The sequence below is a fragment of the Lathyrus oleraceus genome, chromosome 1, assembly GCF_024323335.1.
Source record: "Lathyrus oleraceus cultivar Zhongwan6 chromosome 1, CAAS_Psat_ZW6_1.0, whole genome shotgun sequence".
In the NCBI taxonomy this organism is placed as follows: domain Eukaryota; kingdom Viridiplantae; phylum Streptophyta; class Magnoliopsida; order Fabales; family Fabaceae; genus Lathyrus; species Lathyrus oleraceus.
In genome coordinates, this window is record NC_066579.1 from 205,362,446 (window position 1) to 205,378,463 (window position 16,018).

Sequence of the window (16,018 nt, forward strand, 5' to 3'; positions counted from 1 at the left end):
AAAATAAGCTTTCCTCGTGGAAAGATCGGTGGCTCTCTATCAGAGGAAGGATGTCGTTATTGAATTCTATTTTGTTAAGCCTTATGGTGTTTTTTATGTCTTTATACAAAGCGCCTAAGAAGATCATCAAGGAGATCATTCAAATTCAAAGTAGATTTTTTTGGTTCGGTAATGAAGATATAAGATGGATCCATTGGATTAATTGGAACATCGTTTGTAAAGCTAAAGAAGATTGATGGGGTTAGGAACATTTAATGGTCCAATATCACGTTACTTTGCAAGTAGAATTGGGGGATGTTGAATAAGGAACAAGCTTTATGGAGAAATATTCTATTTTATAGATACATAAATTTACGGCTTCAAATTTTGCAAGGCTTTCGTCATAGAGGATACAAGAAAGCTTCTTCTTGGTGGAAGGATATTCAATCGATAGGAAGGAAGAATTCAGCAGTCGTGGACTGGTTCGCGTCCAAAACCGTGAGCACGGTTGGTGTGGGAAACAACATATTATTCTGGTTTTGCAGGTGGATCAGAAATGTATCTCTCAGATTGGTTTTTCCAACTTTGTTTCAAGAGGCGATCAACAAAGAGGCGAGTATTTCTTATTGTGGTCACTAGCACAACAAGTTGTGGTGTTGGGCAAATCTTGGTTCTGATTCGTTCGCAAATGTTAACGCTTCATAGTGGCATTATGAGTTGCTACTGCTCCTAAAGGATGCCATTATCACATATTTTGCTGATGAAAATTTTGTTTGGACTCCTAGCGTGGATGAGTTGTTCATGTTCAAAAGTTACCATCATGCTTTTAGCGATTAAAGTTACTGACCAGTGTGATGTTGATACGTTAGAAGTTGTTGCGAGGATTTGGAAAACAAATATTCCATCTAAAATCAAAGTATTCGCGTGGAGATTGATGTTTAATCAAATCTCGACCCATGATCAATTGGAATTAAAGGAATTGTGATAAACTCCCACGATAAGGTGTGCGTCGTTTGTTTCGAAGATGATGAACTTTGAGTCACCTGTTTTTTCGGTGCAGATTTAGTGTGAGGTGTGGGACAAGATTTTTATTTGGATGGATATGAAGTCAATGTTGTTTGATGATTGTTTTTATAGCTTCCTCTACTTCTTCTTTTCGCTACGGGGTAAAATTCGGAAAACAAAAATGTGAAGTCAAGCTTCTCTATGATGAATATATTTTGATGAAGACAAAGCTCCAAGTGACAAGAAGGAAAAGATGTTACTCAATGATAAAGCATCATGATTCAAGAAGTTAACCTATTGCATTTCAAGAAGGTATAATAAGAATATTTACCTTCACTAAAGTCTTAGATGCTCAAGTATTCAAACAATTATTGCATAACCTTTCATTCTGCATGGAAAATGTCTTAGGCTTAAAGTTTTCATTTTTCAACTAGGCAAATCGATTTACCTCTTAGGGAAATTGATTTACCACTGAAGCCTATACATTTCCAAATGCAAAGAATTGTTTTTTCAACTGGGTAAATTGATTTACCTCTTAGAGAAATTGATTTACCACTGAAGCCTTTCATTTCTAAAAGCAAAGAGTTAATTTTTTCAACTAGGTCAATCGATTTACCTCTTAGGGAAATCGATTTCCTACTATAAGTTTTTGAAAAAAATTTAAACGTTGCCACAGGGAAATCGATTTACCCAATATGTAAATTGACATACCACTGTGCGTTTTTGAAAAATCAGTAGCTTTACTAACACCTCTTCTTGCACCACTTCATGGAATCATTTCATTTCAACTTGAAAATTGTTCATGATATTTTTTCAAGCCATTATCATGATTCATTATAGGTGTTATGCATATATAAATACACGATCTTTCAAATTCAAATTTCACCTCTTCCAATCAAAACTCTTAGAATTTTCGGAATTCACATTTCTTATTATCAACTTTTATTCAAGATATTTTCTGCATATTTTTGTTAGAACAAGATTTTGGTTCTGCAATATATCTCTAAGTTTTTATGATAACAAAGAATGAAACAGTTTGGTATCCTAAAAAAATTCTCTAAGTGTGCAGGTTTCTAAGGAAAAATGAATGTGATAAAAACATATATGACAACTAACAAAGTCTAGAACAACTGATCTAGAAATGAAGAAACCATATCTGACTCTGAACAAGAACTCTTCTGAAAGAATTACATACAGAAGTTGCCGTTGAAGTTTACATTTGAACACTTTGAAGACTTCACATCTGAAGACTCTGAAAACTTTACATCTGAAGACTCTAAAGAATTTACATCTGAAGACTCTAAAGACTCTACACCTGAAGACTCTGATGCCAACATCAGAAGACACTTTAATTTAAGACCAGTCAAGTTGACACTGAAGACTACTCAACAAACAACTATCTGAAGAATACAAGTTTTGCTCAAAGACTCTAAATTCCGCTCACTCAGATTCACGCTCAACAAATCATCTGACTCATCAAAACCAGAAACTTAATCAATAAGTATTCTAAGTATGGTACAAATCTATATAAGGACAGTATAGATTATACTCCAAGACTGTTATGGAAAGGATAAGAAAATTAATGTCATTAAGTCCCGTAATTCGCAAAATATTTCCATTAATTTTGTCTCTAACGGTATCATGTCCAAGCTCTATATAAAGGTCTTATCATCATCATACTAAAAAATGAAGCAATTACACATGAATTCAACAATACACTTCAATCTACATATTCAATACCTTTTATTGTAAAGTTTAGTAATCACACAGAAGTTGTTGCTCATAGTGTGATCATTGATCATTGTTCTTAATCGTGTTCATATTGCTTATCTAGAAGCACTAACAAACACTTGTATTTCTTTATAGTTATTGATTTTCCTCAAGTGACTTGTGAAGTCTGTAGACTTGAGAGGGCTAAGAGATTGGTGAACTCTTAGACATTGTTGTAATCTTTTGAGATTATTGGATTAAGTCCTTGTTGAAGGCGAAATCACCTTGGTTGGGTGGAGTAATTAGCTTTGATTTTCAAGCGAACTAGGATAAATTTCTTGTGTTGTTTACATTTACTTTCGAGTGTATGGTGTTACAAAAGTTCTTAATTATTGTGAAAAACAATTCAAACCCCCTTTCTTGTTTTTCTCCACCTTCAATTGGTATTAGAGCTTCGGCTCTTTATTGATTTTTGAATCAAATACTTAACCGTGTAGAGAGATTCAACATGAGAAAAATATCATGGCCAACACAAATGAAAGAGATAGCTATAATGTTAAACCTCCAGTTTTTTATGGAGAAAAAATTGACTACTGGAAGGACAGAATTAAAAGTTTTTTTCCGGGCTACAACGCTGATCTATGGGGAATTGTTACAAATGGTTATGAACCACCCATCTCTGCCCTTGGTATCGTTATTCCAAGAAGTAGAATGAGTGATGACCAGAAGTGTGATTTTTCAAGAATCACCATAAAGCCATAACTATTCTGTTGAATGTTATCTCCTACAATAAGTACGAGAAGATCACCAACCGGGAAACAACTAAAGAAATCCTTGATCCACGAAGGCAATAATCAAGTCAAAGAGACTAAGGCTCTGACCTTAATCCAAAAGTATGAAGCCTTCAGAATGGAAGATGATGAAGTTATTGAGGTAATGTTCTAGATTCCAAACCTTAGTTGAAGGACTCAAGTTTCTGGACAATGGATACACTACAAAAGATCATGTCAAGAAGATAATCATAAGTCTTCCTAAGAAGTGGAAACCAATGGTTACTGCTCTGAAGTTATCCAAAGATCTGAAAAACATAAGCCTTGAAGAACTTATCAGCTCCCTCAGGAGTCATGAGATAAAGCTAGAGGAAGATAAACCTTAGAAGAAAATAAAATTAGTAGCTCTAAAGTCTAGATCAAAAAGAAGAAATCCAGAAAGGAACAAAGCCTTTCAAGCTAAAGAAAAAGACGACAATGACTCTGAGAATAAATATTATGATGATGAAAAGGAGTTATCTCTTTTATCCATAAGAATCAAACGACTCTGGAGAAAAAGAAATAACAACTTCGGAAGGCCCGGACAAAAGGGATATCATCCAGAGTCAACCTCCAGAGGCAGACCCAACAAAGAAGTGACCTGCTACGAATGCAAATAACCTGGACATTACAGAAATGAATGTCCAAAGCTCAAGAAAGACAACTCCAGAAAGGAAGGTTTCAAGAAAAACTCCTTCAAAGCAAAGAAGAATGGACTCATGGCAATATGGGATGACTCTAAATCTGAAGCTTCAGAATCTGATTCTGAAGAGTAGCAAGCAAACATTGCACTCATGGACACTACCTCTGGAAGTTCATATGAAAGAGAGTCTAACTCTAAAGAGATATTTTATGCAGCAGAGTTAAAACACCAATCATGGTACCTGGACTCTGGATGCTCGTGACACATGACGGGAAGAAAACATATATTCCAAATTCTGGAACTTAAAGATGCTGGCTTTGTAGAATTTAGAGCAAATCAGAAAGGAAGAATTAGAGAATTTGGAACGGTTGGTAATGGATATTTTCCCTACATTTCTGATATCCTTTATGTTGAGGGATTAATGCATAACTTGTTATCCATAAGTCAATTAAGTGATAACGATTATGATATAATCTTTAATCAAAAAACGTGCAAAGTTGTTAAACAGAAAAATGGCACAGTGCTTTTCACTGGAAAGAGGAAGAACAACATTTACAAAATTAAGCTTTCGGATTTAAAAGATCAAAATGTAAAATGTTTATTGTCTGTAAATGAAGAGCAATGGGTGTGCAAAAATCATTCCAAGGATTTCAAAGTCATACATGTCAAATTTGAATCAAACTTACACACACAACAATATCGATGAATAACATGAAGGGTTACTTTCACTCATCCAAGCAGTTAAATCAACAACAACTCAAATCATGCGGTTATCACAACAAGTACCAAATTATGTGAAAAATGAGAATCAAGAGGTCTTTCAAAGGTTGTAATGTGGCTTAGGTTACAAGAAAGGGTAAGATTAAAGGAATTCAACCAAATTGCTTATCCTAAGGGAGCATTCCCAAAGATTCAACTCTACACAATTTCCTTTTTCTTGGTCCCTATCTTTTTCTTTTTCTTTTTCTTTTTAAATCCACACAACCATGAGCATTTACTTTGCTTTTCTTTTTCTAATTTTTTTTTTTTATGCTCTATGGTTTCAAGGGTGATTTCTTTTTCTTATTTCTTTTCATATTCTTACCCTTTCATAGAAACTCACTTTTCCAAGTTTCTAATCAACTTTTCACTTTACTCTCCCCAACTTTAGATTCCAAAACCAAATTTATTCAATAATGCTCCCTACTTAAACATAAGCAAAAGGCAATATTTTTGCAAACAACTCGGTTTAAGGTTTCAACTGATACGAAAGAAATTAGGATTCATTTATTCCACAATTTTCAATTGATTTTACAATGATCAATCAAATGAATCCTAAAATAAGCTCAAAGGGGGTTAACTAAGGATTACTCCTCACAAGGTTAGTTGATTTAAGCTTTTTGGTCAAGTGGTTTTTCTCACAAACAATGCCTCTATCATTTTCAAAAACTTCACACAACATTAGATTGATGCATGATTTAGCATGATAAGAATGAGTCAAAATAATGCTCGGTTTCCCGCTTTTATAGTGCACAATGGAAAGCTTCCTCACAAATGGTTAAGTCCTATTTTGATTCACACTGACATATACTTCAATGAAATTATGAACTGAAATTTGCACACACCATTAAACTACTCATGTTAAGTCTAGAAAGCGATAAAGTGTACCTTGGAATGCCGACACTAATTCTTATCATCACCACTCGAAGTATCCTATGCTTCTTTCTTTGCGAACAATTCTTGGTTGCTTTAGGCTTGACTTAAGCGTAAGAACGATTAAATAGAACTGTTGGTAAACCAATTTGATTAAAAACACACTTAAATTTCAAAAAGTACTCATGCAATTATAAAAATACTAAAGAAAAATTAAAGTGCTAAGATAAGGTCATGGTGAACTAGAGCCACCAAAAAGTACATTACAAAATTCCCAAAAACAAAAACAGAATTAGTAAAAAGAAACTCAAACAAACAATACTCTCAAAACTCCACAAATTCAATCCTCCTCCTCTTCATCACCACCTACACTTCCGAGAACATCTTCCATCTCCTCATTTGGGTCAGCACTACCTCCTGCACCCCCCATAAAATTTGGCCTGCCCACAGGCCAATTAGCATAAGCTGCATAATCAGCTTGCGATGGAAAAGTTCGGGCCTCTGGTGCCAGAAACGTGTTCTGGAACTGCTGCTGCATGGCATCAAAAAGAAATGATTGAGACCTCCTGGAGGCCTCAAAGTTCTCACAGCAGTAGTTGGCAAAAGCCATCTGATCAAAACCTGGGGTACTTTGAGGTTGAGGTTGAGATCGGGATCTGGATCGGGCTCGAGAGGAAGAAGTACCAGATGCATCAGTCTTTTCATTCGGGTTTTGCAGAAACCTGTTCAAATAAGCGTCACTGATTACACTTGTGATCGAGAAGTGTACTTCCTCAGGGATGAGAACATTGGCCCTACGGCACAGTCCCATGATAAGACCTGGATAAGCTAGCACACCAGCTTTGCCCCCGAAATTGGTTCCGCTTAACACAATCTTTCTCAATTCTCCTGCAATGAGGGCTGCGACATCCACCGTCTTCCCGATCATGATGCAGTACAATAGACACCCGACATCCATAGGAATTGTGGTGGTGTGGCTTCTTGGTCTGATATTAGTCAACAGTAGCACCAAAAAATCCCTTGCTTCCAAATTGAAATTTTCCCTCTTCCATCATTTCGGATGCCCTTGATCATTCACTTCATAAGATTTTCCACTGAGACAAAGGGTGGCATTGACCGCTTCCAGATTCCACCTGTTGGCTACTTCCATGATACTGTAATCACAACTCTCCCCCTCTCCAAGAGTTAAGGGATGACCTAGATAAGAATTAATGTCATCCCTTCCAAATGAAACAATCTTCCCCCTTACCCTGGACCGGTAAATGAAAGTCGTACCCTCCTCGCGATGCATCGCATTCGCATAAAATTCTCGGACAAGGTCGTAGTTGATTGCGGCTTCCGGCTCGCATAACTTCATCCATTTTCGTTGCTCAAAAGCCTCAACCACTCTGTGATATACCCCAGTTGGAGCCAGGCGGATAAACCTTTCAGGTAAAATGGTTCTCTTGACAAGGCTTTCAAATCTTGCTTCGTGTTCCTCACTGATGAACCTTCGGATAGTACGGGCCTGAGGAGGTGCCATGGTCTTAGTTCTCTTAGACATCTGCAATCAACACCAGAACAACCACAGAACACACATGAACAGCATTAGCCAATAAGTAACAAAAAGAAAATGTTGCTAGAATTCACAGTTCGCGGCGCGAAGGGTAGTTCGCGGCGCGAACTCTGCGAATTCAGGAAATCCCCAAAGCTTCCTAGGGTTCCACCAATGAGGGATTAAACTACTCCCAACCAGCCAAATTGCTCAACCCTACACTAATCCTATTCTAATTCAAGCATGCAAAGTGATATCAAGCAGTATTCAACAAAGAAATTCGATTTCTAACCAACCCTGACTGAAAAACCCAAAAAGGGATTGGAAAAGAGAAATTTAAACATACATACCTTATGAATCGCTAGAGCTTGCTAAAAAATGAAGATTTGACAAGGGATAATGAAGGATTTTAAGATTTGGTGGGGTTTTGAGATTGGGGAGAAAGCGCGGCAAAATGATTTGAAATGAGGAAGGTTTAAAATGAAGAAGAATTGACCTAAACAGTATTTAAATGAGTTCTGTCACGCAAAGTTCGCGGCGCGAACAGGGGGTCGCGGCGCGAACAGCAGAAAACAGAACCAATTAAAATTTTTTCACTCAGGTCGCGGCGCGAACAGGAAGTCGCGACGCGAACTGCAAAAAACAGAACCCACTCAAATTTATTCATTCAGTTCGCGGCGCGAACAGGAGGTCGCGGCGCGAACAGGAGGTCGCGGCGCGAACTGCAAAAAACAGAACCCACTCAAATTTATTCATTCAGTTCGCGGCGTGAACAGGAGGTCGCGGCGCGAACTGCCAAAAACAGAACTTCAAATTTTTAAAACTTTAACAGAGCTAAAAATCACAAAACAGAGAAATTTAAAATGCACACTAACAACGTTGGGTTGCCTCCCAACCAGCGCTTTGTTTAACGTCATTAAGAGCTCGACGGTACCTCAATTAGCTTGATCCAGATAAGGAAAGGACACACACATCACGATTTATGTCACCGCTATGATAGACTTTCAGTCTTTGACCATTGACAGTCCAGCTTTCTTGCGACTTTGGGTCCTCTATCACAATGGCTCCATAATTCCGTACTTCCTTGACAACAAATGGTCCTGACCATTTAGACTTCAATTTACCCGGAAACAACTTCAACCTTGAGTTAAAAAGCAATACCATCTGTCCAACATGAAATTCTTTATGGCGGACCTTCCCATCATGGTATGCTTTTGTCTTCTCCTTGTACAGCTTATTAGAATGGTATGCATCGTTCCTTAGTTCCTCTAACTCATGGAGTTGACCTTTCCTTCTCTCTCCAGCTAGAGTGGAGTCGAAGTTCAAGAACTTAAGAGCCCATAATGCTCTATGCTCCATTTCAACTGGAAGATGACAAGTCTTCCCATACACCAGTTGAAACGGAGTCAGCCCAATAGGTGCTTTGTAAGCAGTGCGATACGCCCACAAAGCCTCATCAAGTTTTAAGGACCAATCCTTTCTTGAGTTCGAAACTGTTTTCTCAAGGATCCGTTTAATTTCCCGGTTTGAAACCTCAGTTTGACCGTTCGCTTGTGGGTGGTAGGGAGTGGTCACCTTATGCTTTACACCATAATGTTGCAGAACTTTTTCTAAGGGTGTATTGCAGAAGTGTGAGCCTCCATCACTCACCAACACTCGAGGCACACCAAACCGTGAGAATATGTTCTTCTTTAAAAATTTGATCACAGTTTTGGCATCGGCCTTGGGTGAGGCAATTGCTTCCACCCACTTCGAAACATAATCGACAGCTACTAAGATGTACTCATTTGAGAAAGAAGAGGGGAATGGGCCAACGAAATCAATACCCCAACAATCAAAAACTTCTACTTCTAGTATGTTGGTTAGAGGAATTTCATCCCGTTTTCCTATTCCACCACTCCGTTGGCATGCATCACAACTCTTAGCATGTTCGTGCGCATCTTTGAATAAAGATGGCCAATAAAAACCCGATTGGAGTACTTTAGTGGCTGTTCTCAAACCACTATAGTGACCTCCATACGGAGAGTTATGACAGTGCCACAGAATGTCTCTTGACTCCTCAATTGTTACACACCTTCTCAAAATATTGTCTGCTCCTACTTTAAAAAGATAAGGGTCATCCCAGACATAATATTTTGCATCAGCTAAGAATTTCCTTCTTTGATTGCAAGTGAGGTCTTCCGGTGTTAAACCAGTTGCTTTGTAGTTAGCAAAATCAGCAAACCAAGGCCTCACTTGAATCGCATAGAGTTTTTCATCTGGGAATTCTTCTCTCACCTCTTCTTCTTTGTTTGTAATTTCTACATTGACCAATCGAGACAAATGATCTGCTACCAAGTTCTCGGAACCTTTTTTATCCCGAATCTCTAGATCAAACTCTTGTAATAAAAGGATCCAACGAATAAGCCTTTGTTTTGAATCCGGCTTGGTAAGCAGATATTTTATTGCAGAGTGGTCAGTGTAGATTACAACTCTTGAACCAATCAAATAAGCTCTAAATTTTTCCAGTGCATATACTATGGCTAGCAATTCTTTTTCAGTTGTTGCATAATTAGCTTGCGCATCATTCAACACCTTACTAGCATAGTGTATGGCATGGAAAACTTTATCGCTTCTTTGTCCTAACACCGCACCCACTGCATAATCGCTAGCATCACACATGAGTTCAAAATCAAGGTTCCAGTTTGGTGCTACGATTATTGGTGCGGTGATCAACTTTCCTTTCAAATCTAAGAAAGCTTTAAGACATGACTCATCAAAAAGAAAAGGCGTACCTTTGTTGAGCAAATTACTCAATGGCTTTGCGATCTTTGAGAAGTCTTGTATGAATCTCCGGTAGAAACCGGCATGTCCTAGAAAGCTTCTTATTCCTTTAATATTTGTTGGAGGTGGCAGTTTTTCAATAACCTCCACCTTGGCCTTGTCCACCTCTAGCCCTTCAGAAGAAATCTTGTGACCAAGTACTATACCCTCAGTGACCATAAAATTGCATTTTTCCCAGTTGAGCACTAGGTTGGTCTCCACGCATCTCCCCAGAACTACATCAAGGTGCTTTAAGCACATTTCAAAAGATGATCCATAAACAGAAAAATCGTCCATGAACACCTCAATGCATTCTTCTATCAAGTCTGAAAAGATAGCTTGCATACACCGTTGAAATGTGGCCGGTGCGTTACATAATCCAAAAGGCATTCTTCGGTAAGCAAAGATGCCAAAAGGACATGTAAAAGCTGTTTTCTCATGGTCTGTCGGATTTACTGAAATTTGATTATACCCCGAATATCCGTCCAAGAAACAGTAGAAATTTTTGCCGGCGAGCCGCTCCAACATTTGGTCCATGAAAGGTAGTGGGAAATGATCTTTCCTTGTGGCTTGGTTCAACCTTCTATAGTCGATGCACATCCTCCACCCTGTCACTGTTCTCGTCGGAATCAACTCATTTTTATCGTTTTTAATCACCGTCATTCCGCCTTTCTTGGGGACCACTTGTACCGGACTCACCCATGCACTATCAGATATGGGATAAATCATTCCGGCTTCTAAAAGTTTGACAACTTCTTTCCGAACCACCTCTTTCATTGATGGATTCAAACGCCTCTGAGGTTGCGCAACCGGTTTGAAATTTTCCTCCATCATTATCTTGTGCATGCAATATGCTGGACTAATACCCTTCAAATCGGATAAAACCCACCCTATCGCACCTTGGTTCTTTTTCAATACTTGAATCAACTTATCTTCCTCTAGCGTGGACAATGTGTTGCTTATAATCACTGGTTTGGTACACTCATCTCCAAGAAACACATACTTCAAATGTGACGGAAGCATCTTCAATTCTAACTTTTGCTCTTCAGTTTCCTTCTTTGCATCCAAATCTTCCACTAATTCTTCTTGATAGGCCAGCTCACCACAAGATTCTAACTCGTGCAACATCGCTTCGATCTCTCGTTCCTCATTGTCGGTTAACACATTGTATGCTCCGATAAGGGATCTTTCCAAAGGATTAGAAATATGGATTTGATTCACGACCTCCACTACTTCCTCTTCACTTGCATCAATTCGAAAAGAATCATGCTTGTCAGTTGGATGTTTCATTGCTTCGAAAAGGTTAAAAGTCACCTCTTCATCTTGCACTCTAACCTTCATTAGCCCATCATCTATGTCGATCATCATCCGAGCGGTCTTCATAAAAGGTCTTCCAAGGATTAGGGGTACATCGCGGTCCTCATCCATCTCTACTATTACAAAATCCACCAGAAACAAAAATTTGTCCACTTTTACGAGCATGTCTTGGGCAATTCCGTATGGTGAGGTTGTAGACTTGTCTGCTAGTTGTAGGGTCATTCTTGTTGATTTAATCTCCACATTTCCCAATCGTTTGACAATAGAAAGGGGGATTAAATTTATACTAGAGCCCAAATCTATCAAACCATTCCCAACGTATGTGCTTCCAATGGTTACCGGTAGAACAACCCGGCCCGGGTCGGACTCCTTCCTAGGTAAAGTCTTCTGGATGATTGCGCTACACCGTGCATCAAGAATTATGGTCTCATCTTCCACGTGTCGCCTTTTCTTGGTAAGAATGTCCTTCATAAATTTAGCATACCGTGGCATTTGTTCTAATGCATCAGCAAATGGAATGTTGATTTGGAGTTGCTTGAAGATGTCCATGAACCGTGCATAGTGCCTAGCATTGTCTTTCCTTGATGGAGCATGTGGATAGGGTAGATGTTGAGTTGGAATGACATTCACTCCCTTCTCAGATTTCTTCTTTTTCTTTGATTCAGCATCTTTTTTCCCTTCTAAATCAGTCTGCACATCAGTGGGCAAAACCTGCTCTTTTCGCGGCGCGAAGGTGGTTCGCGGTGCGAACTGAGCATTTCCAGAAGCATTTTCCCCTTCACCAACTATATCTGTTTCTTCCAGCATCCCATCAGTGGTGTTCTCTTCTACAATTTCTTCACCTTTTTCACTTACCAAAGCTTTACCGCTCCTTGTGACGACTGCTTTGCAATGCTCCTTTGGATTTGGTTGAGTGTTAGCAGAGAAAGAAGGCCCTGCGTTTTGTTCCGACAGTTGCTTCGCGAGTTGGCCTACTTGATTTTCCAGATTTTTAATTGCCGCCTCGTTACTCTTCTGATTTGCCATGGAAGCTTGCATGAATTGTTGAAGAGTGTCTTCTAGCTTGGAATTTCCTCCTTGCGACTGCTGACCTTGAGAGTTTGATTGTTGGTAAGGGCTTTGCTGTTGATAATTCTGATTGTTGAACCTTGACGGTTGGTAGCCTTGATTGTTTCTTGGTTGATAGCCTTGATTGTTAGGCTGTTGTCTTTGATATCCCTGATTTTGGTTGTTCACATAACTCACTTCTTCTTGGGGTGGAGGACAAAAACCAGTAGGATGATCCCCTTGACACAACTCGCAACATGCTACTTGATGCTGAACTTGAAACCCTTGAATCTCTTTTATTTGCTGTGGAAGCTTGGCCATTTGTTGAGTAAGAAGCTCCACTTGTTGAGAGAGTAGCTTGTTTTGAGCAAGGATGGCATCATTTGTATTCAACTCTAGAACTCCAGGCTTACGTTGTGAAGGGCTACGATCATGTTGACCTTGATGATCATTACGGGCCATCCGTTCAATAATGACTTTAGCTTCTTCTGCAGTTTTTGATATAAGCGATCCACCCGCGGTGGCGTCCAGAAGTGTCTTATGAGTTGATTGGAGACCATTCAAAAAAATATGGATTTGAGTAAGCTCATCAAAACCATGTCCCTTACACTTCCTCAACATTGATTTGAATCTCTCCCAAGCTTCATTTAGAGATTCGCTGCCTCCTTGAGTGAATACCGCTATAGCCGTTTTGGCTTCCATGAATCGGGATTGAGGGAAGTATCTTTCTAAGAACTTTTCTTCTAACAAATTCCAATCCGTCATCACTCTTGATTCTTGATCAAGGTACCACTCTTTTGCCTTTCCCACTAAGGAGTGTGGGAACATCCTCTTGAATAATGTTTCTTCACCCGCTTCATCTATTCCCGTAGAACCCGCAATCTCATAGAATTTGATGAGATGGGTATACGGATCTTCGTGATCCATTCTAGTGAATGGAGTTGCATAGAGAAGTTGGAGGATTCCGGTCTTCATCTCCGTATTTCTTCCTCCTCGGGCAAATTGAGCATTCCTTCTTGGACTATTAGCGGACATTTCGGTACGATTATCCTCCGCCATGTTTCCTTCACAAGCCTCTACAACCACTTCTTCGATTGGAACAAGTGCGGAAGTAGATGCTTCTTCTCTCCGGTTCCTCTCTTCGGCAAGTTTCCTTCTTCTTCGTGTTTTGCTATTGAGCTTCCGAAGTGTTCTTTCAATTTCAGGATCGAATTGAAGTTGCTCCTCGGTTGCTTTTCCTCGCATGCACTAGAATCTACAAAACTAACAAACCAAGTGAAACAAAAGAGGGATAGTAATAAATGTAACAAAACTTAAAACAATGAATTATTGCAATGCTTGTAATATCGACACCAATCCCCGGCAACGGCGCCAATTTGTTGAAAGAGTATATCTTCGGCAAATATTTTTGTATCGTATCCACAGAGATTGGGTAATATTACCGCCGTTCTATAATTCGAATGTTATAAGTTAAGAAAGTAACAGGGTTGTTTTGTTTGGAGAAATATTTTGTGAGTGAAAGTTAACAAAGACTATTAAGTGGTTTTAGACAATTATAAAAGCTTGGCAAGATTGGAGTTCACTATTTCAGATATCTATGATTCCCTATGATAAATAATTGGGTTAAATACACTTTACCCCCCTGTAATGTTAGCGAGTTTAGGGTTACCCCCCTGGTAAAGTTATTTTTTCAATACCTCCCTTATGTTATGTAGATTCCTTTATAGAACCCCCTTAATATCCAGGTGGCATGGAATCTTGGTTTTTTATTTCAGACGTGGCTTTTTAATTTTTTTATTTTCACATGTGAATATCCAGCATGGCATAAATTAGAAATTAGGGTTCTACGAATGAAATCCATCCCTATCCCAAATACATCCCTCTCTTCATCTTCGTGAAATCCATCCCTATCCATCCCTCTCTCTCTTCGTGCAATGTATGCGTTATAAAACTAGTTACTAACTATCGATATGCTGCTTCAGTGAGCGTTGTGATCACGGGAGTAGGACCGGATTTCACTAAGATGGAATCGTTTGGCAAAGTTGAAGAATTTGCTGACACTCTGGTTTTCATTTCTTGATCGTATTCAAAACTATTGTTTACTGGTTTTCTCTGTTTCGATTTCAGCTGATTCTTAATTTTCCCACCGATTTCGTTGAATATATAATAACAGGTTAGTGGTTTAGACAGAAGCTGGAAAAAACCACCTGGTGTGGCTGCTAAAATTTCATCTAAAACTGCTGCATTACATTGCATGTAATAAGACTAACTGTATACAGTAACAGGACAGGTACTGTTGGATATACTACAGTGTCTATGTTCGTGTTTGATGTTTGAGTCTAGAGCTAAATGTTGATTAGTAATGATTCTTATCTTGTTGACTACATGCAGTATGGAGATGAGGAAACAGACAAGTATGCTTCCAAGATTCAGAAGGTTAACTTCTTTTCATATTTGACAGAACAAAGTTTTTGATGGTCAAAGACATTCATTCTGGCATTTAGTTTATGCAATTATGCACCATAGTTGATTGAAGTGGATTCTATTTGTTTTTTCATGAAATTCATTCAGCTTCCACTTGAAATTTGCAGGCGGTTCGATCGTTTAAGTTCACATAAACAAAATGTTCATGACAGGAGAGAAATTTTTTTCGTTACAGGATGTCTTCATGACATGATTTATGAGCTAGAAATGTCTGTCTAAATCCTATTAGTATGATATTTACTTCAATACTGATAGACCAAAGCAGTATAAATGAATGACACTAATTGATGTAATGGACAAAGATATTTTGCAGTGAACATCAGTGCCTTTGGTTAAACATCACCCTAGTGGTTTGTTGCTTTACAGAAAATGGAAAGGAAAGAATGAACAGAAAGAAAAATAAAGAGAAACTAGGTTGACTTTGGATATGAGATATGTAGTTTTAACTGACAATATTGAACAGACACTAGGTTGACTTTGCAACCAAATGGAAATTGAATACATTCAGCTTAACTCGCTCAGGTGCCTTACTACTTTGCTGTTTTATAAACTTTTTGTTAGTTTGTTTCTTCTTGTATGGTATAAGTGTATCTAATTCTTATGCACTGTTTTTTTAAACCTTGACTTTGTTTCTAAAATGCATCTAAGCATGAAACATTGCAAGAAGATGTAATTAGTTATCCTTCAATGGAAAATTGATATCTTTGGGAATGTGTAATATTGCAGTGGGACTACAACAACTGGATTGCAGATCAGTGTGGTGTTCCTGCTATGGAAGAATGGAGAAAGCAAATGTATGTCGCTACATCTAAGAATAGGCTCACGCGACCTGAGACTTATCGTGACGAGTGGGACGATGATGACCTGGTTCAACAAGCTGAACATTAATTTGCTAATTATGTGATCTAATGTTGTATTGTTTTGAGATTTACCAAGTCACAAGCTATTCATGTCCTCTGCTCCTAGTTCAATATTATTCTTAAATGGTCAAATAACAGTTTTACAGTCCGGTTTCAAAGAAGAATATTTTACAGTTAAAAATAAGGAAGCAGTTAT

General features: G+C 38.5%; 1 long non-coding RNA gene across 1 annotated transcript; it reads left to right on the forward strand.

The window, feature by feature from the left end:
• Positions 1-14,746: 14,746 nt before the first annotated feature.
• LOC127127793 (uncharacterized) lies at positions 14,747-15,299 on the forward strand. The gene is made up of 3 exons (XR_007805465.1): positions 14,747-14,768; positions 14,870-14,914; positions 15,070-15,299. It is a non-coding gene; the product is annotated as an uncharacterized LOC127127793 (long non-coding RNA).
• The last annotated feature ends 719 nt before the right edge of the window (positions 15,300-16,018 follow it).